Source organism: Crocodylus porosus, unplaced genomic scaffold, assembly GCF_001723895.1.
Source record: "Crocodylus porosus isolate Cpor-Errol unplaced genomic scaffold, CroPor_comp1, whole genome shotgun sequence".
Classification (NCBI taxonomy): Eukaryota; Metazoa; Chordata; order Crocodylia; family Crocodylidae; genus Crocodylus; species Crocodylus porosus.
The window spans coordinates 40,557,950-40,571,099 of record NW_017728949.1 but is presented as its reverse complement, the minus strand read 5'-3'; positions in this window follow the sequence as shown (position 1 = coordinate 40,571,099).

Sequence of the window (13,150 nt, the reverse complement as noted above, 5' to 3'; positions counted from 1 at the left end):
TTAATGACATTATAAATTTGCAATCATTGTTCTAATCAATTTGTTCTAATCAATCAACTTGCGATGGCTCCTAAGGTCTGTAAAGAATGCTATGTGACCATATTAGTGGAAATCCTGGCCCTGAATTGCCATTACAAGAGACAATTATTAAGTTTTAGTCTACTGTTTTTTCTTTAAGACCTTGAAATTTTAATCATTTTGGGGATAAGGTTACATGGTGTTCAGCAACATGAAACATCCCTCTCTACCACACAGCTGTCAAACCCCGTCAGAAATTGTGCATTACTATTTTTGCCTGCATTTAACTGGAACTGAAGGGGAAATTGAGACTGATCATCTATCCTGCAAAAGCATCAGGGCAGTACAGAACACACGATACATTTCTTCAACAACACAGGTTACTAGGAACACATCAAACCTATCCTCTGGTGTCCACACTGGCTGCCCATTGACTATCAATTCAAAGTCTTGTCCTTATGTCCAAAGTACTCAATAACTTGGAGACCACACATTATGTTAGTCACATGGCACTACTAGAAGGTGCTCTAAAACTGCAGTGATTGAGGACATAAAGAGACAGAACATTGAAACATTAGCCCTCAGCCCTAATGCTACTTATGAATACACTAAATGAATGTAGATGTTTTATGCACAGCAGAAATTTTCTTAAATTTAAAAATTACTTTTGCATTCAGGTAGATTGATATGTCTTAGAAAACAGGTTTGTTTTACACTTTGTTACCTTGGATTTTGATATCAAAAGTAAAGCAGGGTTCAGTGTGGCCAAAATTAGGATGATGGAACTCAACAGCTCAGGATTCAATACATGGCACATCTCTCTGAACCTGTATCAAGGTCTAAGCCATGACTTTCCTACCCAGATGGGTGTGCAGCGAGGAGGGAGGAATTTTTGCACTGGCCCCATTACATGGTTTGTGTCCAGCAACCCTATAGTAGAGGAATGTAAGACCACATTTAGGTATGGAGGGGAGGCATAAATGTAGCCGGTTTTGTTTCTTCCTGCCAAGTGCAACATACGGCACTTCTTAGCACAGCCACGGAGCTATAGAAAGTTTCCCTGACCATCCAAGTACTTAGAGCACCAACCCCAATAAGGTCTTGAGACTAAATTTCATAATCCTTTCTTACATGGCTTTCTTTTTTGGGGGGGTTGGGGGCGGGCGCATGATACAATGTGGTGATACTAGAAATCAGCAAAAGCAGCATTAAAAAACAAGGTATCTATCTATGGATCTTCAAGGTACATGGCTCATTTCCCAGCAAGCTGGAGCATCAATCCTAGGTTAAGATTATCAGTATCAGAAATATGCTGCTAAATCCATATTTAACCTCTGAAATAAGTGACCAGACTGTCAAAAATGCCAAGCACTCAAGAACTTTTACTGATGTCAACAGGGGTAGTTATGACTTCAGCTCCAATCTTCTTGTCTGGTTGCACTGCATTAGGCTGCTTTTTCTACCGAAATTATCAATAAAATTCTAGTCCTGAGAGTTAGTCACTGACCATTTAATATTAGTGGAAAATTTGACTTCACTGACTTAACTACTTCCTAAAAAGGGTAAAAATTTTACGTTTTATAAAAGGCACAAGGAAACTGACACTGGATTTGTATTTTATAAATAGAAAAGTATCTAGGGGAAGGTTCAGTGCCCAATAAGCTAGAGCTTCTGTGCTGGTGAGAAGGTTTTTACTCAAGTTCCACCTCTCTCTCGGGATCCCATTTTTGCTGCTACTGCTAGCCTAGCTCATATATGACAGAATGATGGGATGTCTTTAATGACCTTTTACTTCCAACTGTGTGAATTTATAGGAAGTGTATTGCTTTGAACAAACTAAGTGCTGCTGCTTAGGTAACTATGCTGGCCTTAAGTTTGTCACCAAAAGCCATGTAGACCTGCACAATTCAGGTGGCAGGTTGTGATTTATGCAGAAAAACCCCCACACATCAGTTTCCAAAGAGGACAAAGACAGGGAAGACCAGGAATGGAAAATGAGCAGTGTCTGGAAACTTACACACCTTGATGAATCCTTCCTATCTAATCCTTGCACCATCTCAGCCACCATTTAAGAGAAGGTCCTGGCCAGCCTGCAGTCCTCTCTGGGATGAAGAACCTGTTACCATCACTCCCTTTCCCTATCCCATTCCCTTCTGGGGGAGGGCTGAAGCTCAGCCCAGACAGCCAGTCTGCAGGCCCTATAAAGCTAGCATGCCTCCCTAGGTGGGACCACCAAAAAATGCTGTTTAAAGGCTCCTTTTGGCATTGCCTTTTGTCAGTGCCTGAGGCAGAGATGGAGGGTCTTTTTACTTTTTCTAAGGTTCTTTGGTATTTGAGTTGTGTTTACTGGAAGAAGGGGAAGGATTTAGATGGGGTTTTTGGGGGTGATGAGGAAAGCAACAGCTGCAGCCCCTCTTTAGGAGAGAGGGTGTGGTATTGGTGGGGATGTTGGGGGAGAGATGTATCCTTCCCTTGGGAATGGATGGGAAAAGGTTTCTTGCAATTGGATGCGACTAGCAGTTGGGAGGTGTGGTTGGGATTGGCAGGAGGGTTTGCTTGTGTGGCATTTTAGGCAGGAAGACAGTAGCTGGAGTTCTTGGGGTTTGGGTGTTTCAGGAATTCTGACTGTTGTTTGTTTGCTTACAGTAAATCACTCTGAGACCTTTGGATAGGGCAAGATATAAATCTAATAAAAAAACAAACAAAATTCAGTCCCCACCTCTTTTCTATATATACATAAAAGGCTCATCTTTCAAGCCCTTAAGTAAAATGCTCATCTTGTACAAATCAATCCAGTAACTTGGTTGCATTAACACTTTTTGTATGTAGACTACTGAAACTGGAAGGGGAGTGAATTTCAAAGATTAGAAAAAAATGTTCCTTTTTCTGTCTCAAGGCTTGGCAGGAATTTGCAAAAATGTTTTTATAGAAAGGATATCATCCAGCAAATGGTGAAACAAGCTCTGGATGGTGTCATCACCATCAGCAGACAGACCCAGAGCCTTCATTACTACAAGAACAACATTCATGAGAAGCGAAACCCCCAAAACTGTCTTTGGTTTTCAGGTAGCAGTTTACTTACCACATCTGTTCATTTCACTCTTCATAGATAGGCCTACGTGTAAGCATTGATCAAGATGTCTTTAAAGTACAAGAAAAAGAAGTAAGATTATGTCACCTGTTAAGAATGTCAAAAGCATTAACGGACCATTACACCTCATAGGTGATCCAATCTTTAAGATATTTATGATAATTACACAGAAGGAAACTAAGTAAGATGATTCATAGAACAGCAAATGGCTTTAGTTACAGGCAGCTTTGAAATTGCTATAACCTTTGATTAGACTCTGCACTAAAATACTTTATTTTTTTTTGAAAATTGCACAATTATTTAGAAACATTGTACTTTTACCAGAAACATTGTACTTTTACCTGAAGAAAAAACAAAATAAAACATTCTATCAAGTAGGTACACTCTCAAGTAATAATCCCTTCTCAGCTAAGGAGTCAGATTCTCATCAGGTCACCAGGAAACATTGCTTCTATTTCTCTTTCTGGTTCTGACTTACCTTTTGAGGCTCAAAGAAGGGAGTAATAGCGCTCCTTTCTATTGTAAGCTAATGGAGATCTAGAAATGAAAGCCAGTGTATGAGCACATTCTTATTAATACTAGGGGTGCACCGATAGAGATTTTGGGGGCCAATACTGATAGCTGATTTTTAAGGAGGCATATCAGTGGATACCGATCCGATTCCTGATACAGCTGTGTGCAGCTGGTAAGTCTGTTGTGATTAAAGGGGAGGGGGGAGGGAAGGGGCATTGGGGGGGGCAGATCAGCACCCCCTGTGGTGAGGGAGGAGTGGGGCTGGGGTAGGCACAGCCCAGCTGGGGCAGGGGGATGGAGCTTCAGCTTATCTGGGGGGTGGTGGCTCCCACTGCTGCATGCCACTGTTTCCAGGAGGGCACAGGGTGGGCATGTGCCCCCAGTTCTGCAAGGGAGGGAGGGGGCTGGAGCTGCAGACCACACTCCCAGCGCTGCTAGGGCCTGCTCTGAGTGCAGTGCAACATGGCCAATGGCCCATGGCCCCTGGCCCCAGCCCACAGCTGCAGCCTGCCCACCTGACTTGGCCCACCCCACAGATCCAGGAACACATGCCCCCCCATGCCCTCCCAGTTGAGTGGCAGGAGCAGCAGTGGGAGCTGCCATTTGAGCGGACAAGCCACTCCCAGACCAAACTAGCACCACGCAGTGGCGGGAGCTGCTGCCCTCCTCCCCATACCCCCTGGATGAGCCGTGGCTCCACCACGTGCCTGTCCTGCCCCGGAACCAGCTGGCCAGCACCTACCCCAGCCCCACTCCTCCCTCATCACAAGGGGCATCTGTATCCCCCACGGCTTTCCTTCCCCCTACCCTTCCACCATTACAGACTTACCAGCTGGACCCAGCTCTCCACGCGACCAGGCTGTGCTCCTCGCTGCTTACGTGCTGCACTGTGGCTGCACACATAGGCAGTTATTGGCCCAATTATCAGCCACATCAGACCAATGTCCAATATAATCATTTTTCTTTATATTGGTGCCAATCCAATATCAGACTGATCTATCAGTGCAACTCTAATTAATACATTAATGCTTGTAAAGTGTTTTGATATCCTTGGAAAGCACTGAAGTGTTGAATTTGAACATGTTATTCTAGTGCTCTGAGAATGGGCTTCATTTGGGTAGGGCTTTGTTTAGCACAGTTCATTTACATCTAGAAAATACACATTAACTGCACTACTCCCCCGAGAAGATTGATAGTTTTCAGTACATTCCTCTGACACGTTAACATTTTGGATTCTAGAGACCATTTATACTTAAAGATCTTTTTTAGTTTCAGATCAAGGCAGTATGAATGTGCTGTACAGGCCAGTGGGTGGGTTGGGTGGGGAGAACAAAACGAAACACAATAACCCCCCCCCACTATGCTCTTTAAAACTTGCTTCTGTGGAAGGACCTGGAAATTAGGGGTCTCTGCTGCAGCTACAAGGTCTGCTGATCAGACTGCAGAGAAAGGCGGCATTCTTGGTTAGGGGCAGTGTCCAATATCTACTAACTTCACAGGTATTTTTGGCTAGGACAACGGAGATTTTATTTATTTCAGGGTTGACTTCCTAACACATTTCAGGTCTGACTTTGCCAGCATGCCTGAATCTGTACAGGACAACAAACCCACCTTCTAAATATACCATATATATGAGTTTGTTTTATAGGGTTCTAACTGCTGTAAAATCTACTTAACATGCAAGAAATCAAGAGTAAGAATGGGTGAAAGGGTTTGTTATCCTGTCAACAGCCCGTTCACAGGCCATTAGGCTGGTATCATGTCTTCAAAAAGCTTCAAAACACCATTGTTACCTGAGTAGACTGCATTTTTGTATCAGCTGACAGAATCTCTTTAGGGAACAGGGGGTCAGATTCACTGCAGAAAACAGTTTGAAGTGGAAGTAGGTAACATGAACCACTATTCTGGGAAATACGAGCAGTGCGAGGAGAAAACACCACAGTCACATCATCATTGGCAATCCGTCACAGTTGAGAATGATTGTCTTATCTGCGAATTTGAAGATGGCCAATGAGGCCTATCCAGGATCGATTGACTCTGTTGCAACTCAGGCACATGTTTCTATGCAGGGTGGGTGGTTTTGGGTTCTTGGTTCAGTCCATGAAACACTATTTCTAATGCTCCTGTTTTTATGTTTCCTGTTGTCTTTGTAAAGTTTCAAAGTTCTGAGATTCTTGCAGCAGCCTTTTCCTCCATTTGGGGATGTCCTGGGCAATAATCTCCCATAAGCTGATATCAGTGTTGCATTTTTTTCAAGTTAAGGACATCCTTGAAGCACTTTCTTGCTCTTAAGTGTACACCTTGATTGAACTGGAAAATAAAACTTGCTTTGTGAGTCTGGAGTCAGACATCTGGATGATGTAGCTGGCCCAAAGTTGATGTTGGATGATCATCCCTCAGTGCTCACGGTGTTTGCCTGCAAGAGGATGCTAACATTGGTGTGTCTGGACTTGAAGGATCTTCTGCAGGCAGCGTCCGTGGTACTTCTGTAGTGACTTGAGGTGTCTCCTATCTCTTGCCTGTATCTCAGCTCCATAGAGTAAGGTGGGGATCACAAGTGCTTGATAAACCATGAACTTTGTTTTGGATCTGATATTGTGATCGTCAAACCCCCATTTGCTCAGGCATGTGAAGGCTGCTCTTGAACATCTGACCCAAAAACATCACATGAATGTAAATAAATAAATAAATCAATCACAATAAATTGCTAAACCAGGTGAAGACTGATAAATGGAACTGATTCACTGATTCAAGAGGAATGGAGAGAAAATGGTTCATAGCCTCAGACAGCTCAGGTCCCAGGCATTTTACTTAAAAGCTTGCATGACTCCTGTGACATGAGATGGAAAAGGAAGACTATTTAAGCTTTAGCTTTCTGGTATTTGCTGTTGCAGAGAAGCCCAACTACATGATTAACCCATGTCAACCAATGCTGGCAGATGGTTTATATGAATTATATTTTCAATGCTCTTTTAAAAAAAATGGGGAGGTGCATTTTTTTTTGTCTTAAAATGAAAGCTGAGATTGTTTGAAGGGCTCCCCTGTGGTCAAACTGTGCTAACAAGTGGCTTGTGCTGCTAATTCATTAATGGATTAGATGCTCTAATTCTTCAAAAATATCCCCTCACCCCAAGACAAGCATGGGGAATTACAAACCCAAGGGAGAGTACTTTGGAAAGTTATGAATATGTAATAGAGGCAACTCTTATAAAATTTTCCCCAGTTGCAAATATATTTCAGGTATCACCTTAAATCAGCTAGAAGGTTTTACATGGAAGAGCTTCAGGGCCACAAGAGCATGCCAGGAATATAGCTACTGCAAGTAACATTTATTGCAGTAAGCAACTCTGACAGCAAATATTACTTATCAGTATTTGTGAGTTGGTTTAGACAACAACGTTTTGTTGGCAAAGCTATCTTGGTTAGAGGAATGTAAAAAAATTGTAACTCCCACCTGATAGTTAAGCCAGTGGTGCGCCTTTATGTTTCTATAATCAAGTGGGCCAAATCTGACACTCAGAAATGAGCTGAGGGCCACACAGGAAAACATTATAGTTCTATATTTGAAACTAATATGAAGCATTTTAACTAATATTAGAAAGGAAAACATACCTTTTAATAATGATAGGTTTATTAATGCAAAGTTAAAAGTTTGCTATTTTGTAGTATCATCTTAAATTTTATAAAAAATAATTAAACTTCAGAATCATTGCAAAAATAAGACCAAACAAAATATATAGGATCATTAAAAAACTCTTTCAGGTATCAATTGGATATTGCTCATCTGCTACCACTATACCTTACTTCAGCTCCCTGCAATTCCTAGTACTCTACCAGTGTCTCCAGAGCCACATGCTTTGGGGACATGGTGGGAGTAGCACCATGCTCTGTTCCAGTGCAGTGGGGCTTTATTTGAAATAAAAAAAAAAAGCCAAAAAAAAGTTGAGTGCTGTAGCTAGTCTTGTGCTGTACCAGAGCTCCATGGACATGCATGAGTGGGGCTGCCAAAGGCCAGTGTCTACTGCCTTTCCCCTTCCGCTACCACAGTTTTTATAGGGTTTTGGAGACCAAGAGCTGAGCATTGTTATTGTTTACTTCCTCCTTCTCTCCCCTACTGACTTCATCTGCAGGCAAAAGCGGGAATGAGTAGCAGCAGTACAGGGTGAGCAGCAGGAGTGTTCACCTGTGCTGACATGCTGGTTGAACACAACTGAGTTAATCTAACAAAGCCCCCAACGCAGATTTAACATGCCAATGAAAGAACTTTTGTAGACATTAGCTGCATTGCTGTTTGGAGAAGTAAGGGAGCTCTGCTGGCAAAAGAACTCTTTTTTATCAACATATACTGCATGTGCAGTTGGGGACTCTGTGGGTTTAATAATGACAGAAAAGACTCCATTGTGTACACAAAATCTGACTTTTTAAAAGAGTATCGTCTTCAAATAGTACAGTTAAAGCCACCTTTGGCACCTGTTGCCACAGAAGTCCATACATGCCATCTATGGGCATTTAAACGCATTCTTTTTGGTCCCGTAACGTGCATCGATCTGCCGCTTCTGCACAGGAGCGGACACGCACTGTGCTGTGTTGAATACAGTTGTATAAGCACTGAAACATGCGTCGGCACACAGAAAATGGCAGTGTGCTTTTGAACTAAAGCACCTTCTGTATGTTTTAGTTCAGAAGTGTGCTGCCGCCATTTTCTCAGTGCTGATGTACACTTCGCCGCTTATACAACCGTAAGTGTCACAGTGCTGGGTGCTTTCCAAAATGCTTGTCATTGTGACACTTGCATATGTAAAAATGCCCTATAATATCAGTGCTCTTGCTAATGAAATGTGCAGATGAGAACCTGATGGTGCTTAGCACTGAAAAATGCAAGGTTCTCCACCTTGGCAGGAAAAACCTGCAGCATGCTTATAGGCTTGGCAGTGCTGCGCTGGTTAGCACTACAGATGAAAGGGACTTGGGGGTCATGATTGACCACAAGATGAATATGAGCCTTCAGTGTGATGCTGCGTCTAGTAAAGTGAGCAAAATGCTGGCTTCCATTCATAGATGCTTCTCAAGCAAATCCCGGGATGTCATTCTCCCCTTGTACTCGGCCTTGGTGAGGCCACAGCTGGAGTACTTTATCCAGTTTTGGGCTCCACAATTCAAAAAGGATGTGGAGAAGCTTGAGAGAGTGCAGAGGAGAGCCACGCACATGGTCAGAGGTCGGGAAAACAGACTTTATGATGAGAGGCTGAGAGCCATGGGGCTCCTTAGCCTGGAAAAGCACAGGATCAGGGGTGATTTGGTGGCCACCTATAAGCTTATCAGGGTGCTCATCAGGATCTGGGGGAACATCTGTTCACCAGAGCGCCCCAATGGATGACAAGGTCAAACAGTCACAAACTCTGCCATGACTGATTCAGGCTGGACATAAGAAAGAACTTCTTTACTGTTCGAGCCCCCAAGGCTTGGAATAGACTGCCACCGGAGGTGGTTCAAGCATCCACTCTGAACACCTTTAAGACAAATGTGGATGCTTATCTTGCTGGGATCCTATGATCCCTGCTGACTTCCCACTCATAGGGTATAGGGCTGGACTCGATGATCCTCCGGGGTCCCTTCCAGCCCAAATGTCTATGAAATCTATGAGTCTAGGAAATCTGTAATTCTCTTTCATTTTTTCAATGCTAGATGCTTTGGAGGGACAAATCTAAAGGGCCAGGCATTTTGCCCTGGGCCCTATCAGATAGGACAGGGTGGTTTGAATGCAGGTGAGAAAACATTTAAAGAAATAGGTCTGAAAAAGTCTTTCCAAAGATCCCAGGTGTTGGAAGGCAGAGGATTGCCTTTGCCTCCTGTGATGATGGGGGGGCCTTGGAAAACACTCCTACTAGAGCAACGGTTAGCAACCAATGGCCTGTAGACCAGATGTGTCCTACATGCCATTTTTTATCTGGCCTGCCAAGCTACGGGGCTTCTGAGGTGTTTTTGTGGTTTTGCCTGAGCAGTGGGGAGAAGTGGTAGCAGGCTGCAGCTTCGTGGGCTGGGTTGGAAGTGGCCCATGCTCAGAGCTAAGTTCGGTTAAAATGTTCCCCGTCTCCAAAATGTTGCCAACCACTGTAACAAAAAAGTGTTGTTCTTGATAGAACTTGTTCGTCATTCTCAGCAGGAGTGTCTCGTGTAGATGCACCCAGCAAGTCCAACAGGAGCAGCAGCAAGGACTGTTATTAAGAGTAATTTGGGAAAAGTTATACACCCTCTCCTTGGCCATCATTCTTTCCTTTGGACTCGGAGATCATAAAATGTAGCCTAATGACAATCCTGTTCTGACCATGCTCAGAGAGTAGGGGAGGGCTGATACTTCGCCCCACACAGAAACCTAGCCTCCTGAAGAGAATTGCAATAAACTACTAGTATGTTAAGGAAGGCTGCATGGATTTTCTGTCTGACTACACACAAAAGCTGTGGCTTTAAGTAGGATTACAAACAGAGCTACTTAAGTTGATGCAGCTCCCATGAACTCTGAGGGTTTTGTGCATAGACAAGATACATTTTCCATTCATGTTGCTATTCATATTTGTAATTTATCTAATCTGACTCTTCAAATAGATTTCCATTGTCGTTAGATTAGTACCCTTCATACAGAATTTTCCCAACAGAACAGATAAAAAACAATAATTTGCAGCAAACTATAGTAAAATATACAAAATATATATAACTTAATGAATTTTAGGACAAAGAAACTTACTTCTTCAAGATCTCTTTCACTTACCACTAGATGGCATTTTGCTCCAGAGAAAAACAAAACAAATCCTGTTTTTTTTTATTTACTGTCATAGGAAGCAAGTTATAGTGGAAAATGAAGTATTTTTTTATAATTTACCATTCATATTCAGATAAGAAGGTATTAATGAAACTGTTTTACGAGCAAATTTACAAACTTTTCTCTTCCACTTTTTATCTTTCTTTAGATCGTGGTTCTTTTCAGTTTCTGTCAAGTACACTGTGCATAACAAAAATGCACTGGGGTGGGGCGTGTCGTTAATTCTTAAATTAACAGGAAAATTTGGAAAATGTATATTGTTCCAGTGGCTATGTGATGTAGCATTTCCTGGTTACCTTATGGTAAAAATTAATTTCAACTAGTAGCACAAAAAAGGCATTTTTGTCCATCAGCAAAGATGTTAAATATTCTGCCTGTGAATGATTGTATCTCATATCAGATCATTTTAATTCGAAACCATGCTGGAAATTGTGAATTAAAATGGTATTATGAAAATGACTGATATAGTCCCTAAATCTTTACATAGTTATTTATAGTGCAATAAATCCTCATTTAGGGGTGCAATGCAGTTCTCTGTTGTGCATCTCAAAATTATATATAGATGATTTTCTAGTGTCCAGAAACTGCCACTTCAATGTCTCTCAGTAGGTTCAAATACTAAACTAGTCTACCAGAAGGTTCCCTAGCTCTGAAAGTGGGAAAGTGAGGCATGATACAAAAGGAGAATTATGAAGAGCTAATTTTTAGCTACTGAAGGAACTAAAAGTCTCTCGGAATACATCAGTGTACAGTTTTATGGTAACCACCAACCTCAACAAAATTCACCAAGCAAGCAGAATATCAATTTGCTATCCAAGGAAACAGTAACAAAAGTACGAAAAGCAAACATTTACTATTTAACAAATGAGCAACATGTTTACTGCCGCACTGTTATCAAGTGTTGGGATTCTATACAAATACACACGTCTGTGCTAGCTTGCCTGCAAATAGCATATAGGCCGGGGCTACTTGTGCTTGGATACACAGGGTTTGTCTACACAGCAGAGATTTTCTGATGTAGTTTTCCCACTACATTTATACCTGTGTAACTATACCAAACCGATGCAACCACTTGGCAATGTTTAAACTGACTTAATATACTTCCTTCACAATTCATTTAATCCATGTAATTCTTTGCATTTTTAAATAACTCCACTACATTCTGGCCTGATATTTGACGGTGTAATGTTTTACCTCTGGGCTCAATAAATTTGGGAATTTTTCTTGTGGTGTTTTTGGGATAGTCTACTGAAAACCAGTGGAATTGTAGGACCTATGGTCAAACTTAAACTCCCATCAATCTTTTCCTGATATCCCATAATTCGTTTAGTTGGTCAGTACCATTTTCAAACTGTTGCCATGACGCATGGTGGAAGCAGTGCTGAACACCAGGATACAAACCATCATTACTGTCTATCATACAAATAGAGCACTTCCGGAGTTTCATCCAGCCAATACCATCCTCTATGATGTCACATAATTAATGTTGATGATGAGGATGAAGCATTTCATGGTCTCCAGATGCAAATCAACACAGTATGGAGTAGCTATAGGACTTCCACAACTGGTATACTTAGCTTGAAGCAGGGCTGCATCTATGAGAATTTTATGGTTATAAAACTCATTACAGAATATACTTATGTCACTTCCCAAGCAGAATAAGATGCCAGATAAATAAAAAAAATAGAACTTGTCTGGAGAGAGTTCCACCATAACCTACAGATCTTGATCAGAAGTATTACTGTCAAGCCCACTCCATATTTGCACCTTATAGACTAATTCAGCCAGAGATGCATAAACTTTCATAAGCCATACCTCGCTTTACCAGATGCCATGAAAAGACATGCACAAAGCAGGCTATCGAAACATTAAACTTCTTTGCTTCTTAGCCCTAACCTCACTTCCCTTTCTTCCTTCCCTATCTTTTGTATTCAAATCACTATCTGATAACCTACTGATAGCATCTGACGATGTGAGCTCTGGATCACAAAAGCTTATGCACGCCTTATTCAGTTAGTCCATAAGGTGCATCTCTGCAGTCAGGAGTAAGGCCAGAGTAAACACTGCTAGCTTCCTCTCTCCATTTTGTATTCATGCACGTAGTTTTACCTCCCTAGGTAGGGTGACCACATGGGAGAATGGGAAGTCCAGGACACACCCACCCCTCCTCCCAAGTCAGCAGTACTGCTACAGGCAAAAATGAGGACAGGGCAGGACAGGACAGGATGGGGTGGTGTGGTGCACCAGGCAGGCAGGCAGGCAGCAGTGATGTCTGCCTGGTTTGCCATGCTACCCCGCACTGTTCCCTATCAGATTGTGCTCCACACCCCTGCGCTTCCGGGACACTCATTTTAATTCTCACCAGTTGGCCTGGATTGGCCTCTGAAATCCAGGACTGTCCTGGCTAACCTGAGACATATGGTCACCCCACCCCAAGGTGAAGCATCTTACTTTTAAAAAATTGAACATCATTTCATTCTCTATATAAAGTGCAGTTCTCTAAATTGTTAAGAACTTTGTGAATTCTAATTCTATCCTCCAAATTTTTGTAACACTTCCCAGTTTTGTGTTATCTGCAAACTTGATCAGTAAGCTATCCCTTTGGTAAAAGATTTGGATACAGGAGTAAACAGCACTAGACCCAGAGCAGTCCCCTGTGGTATGACACTTTAAACCCAACTATAAATGTATCAATTCTGACAAGGATACAT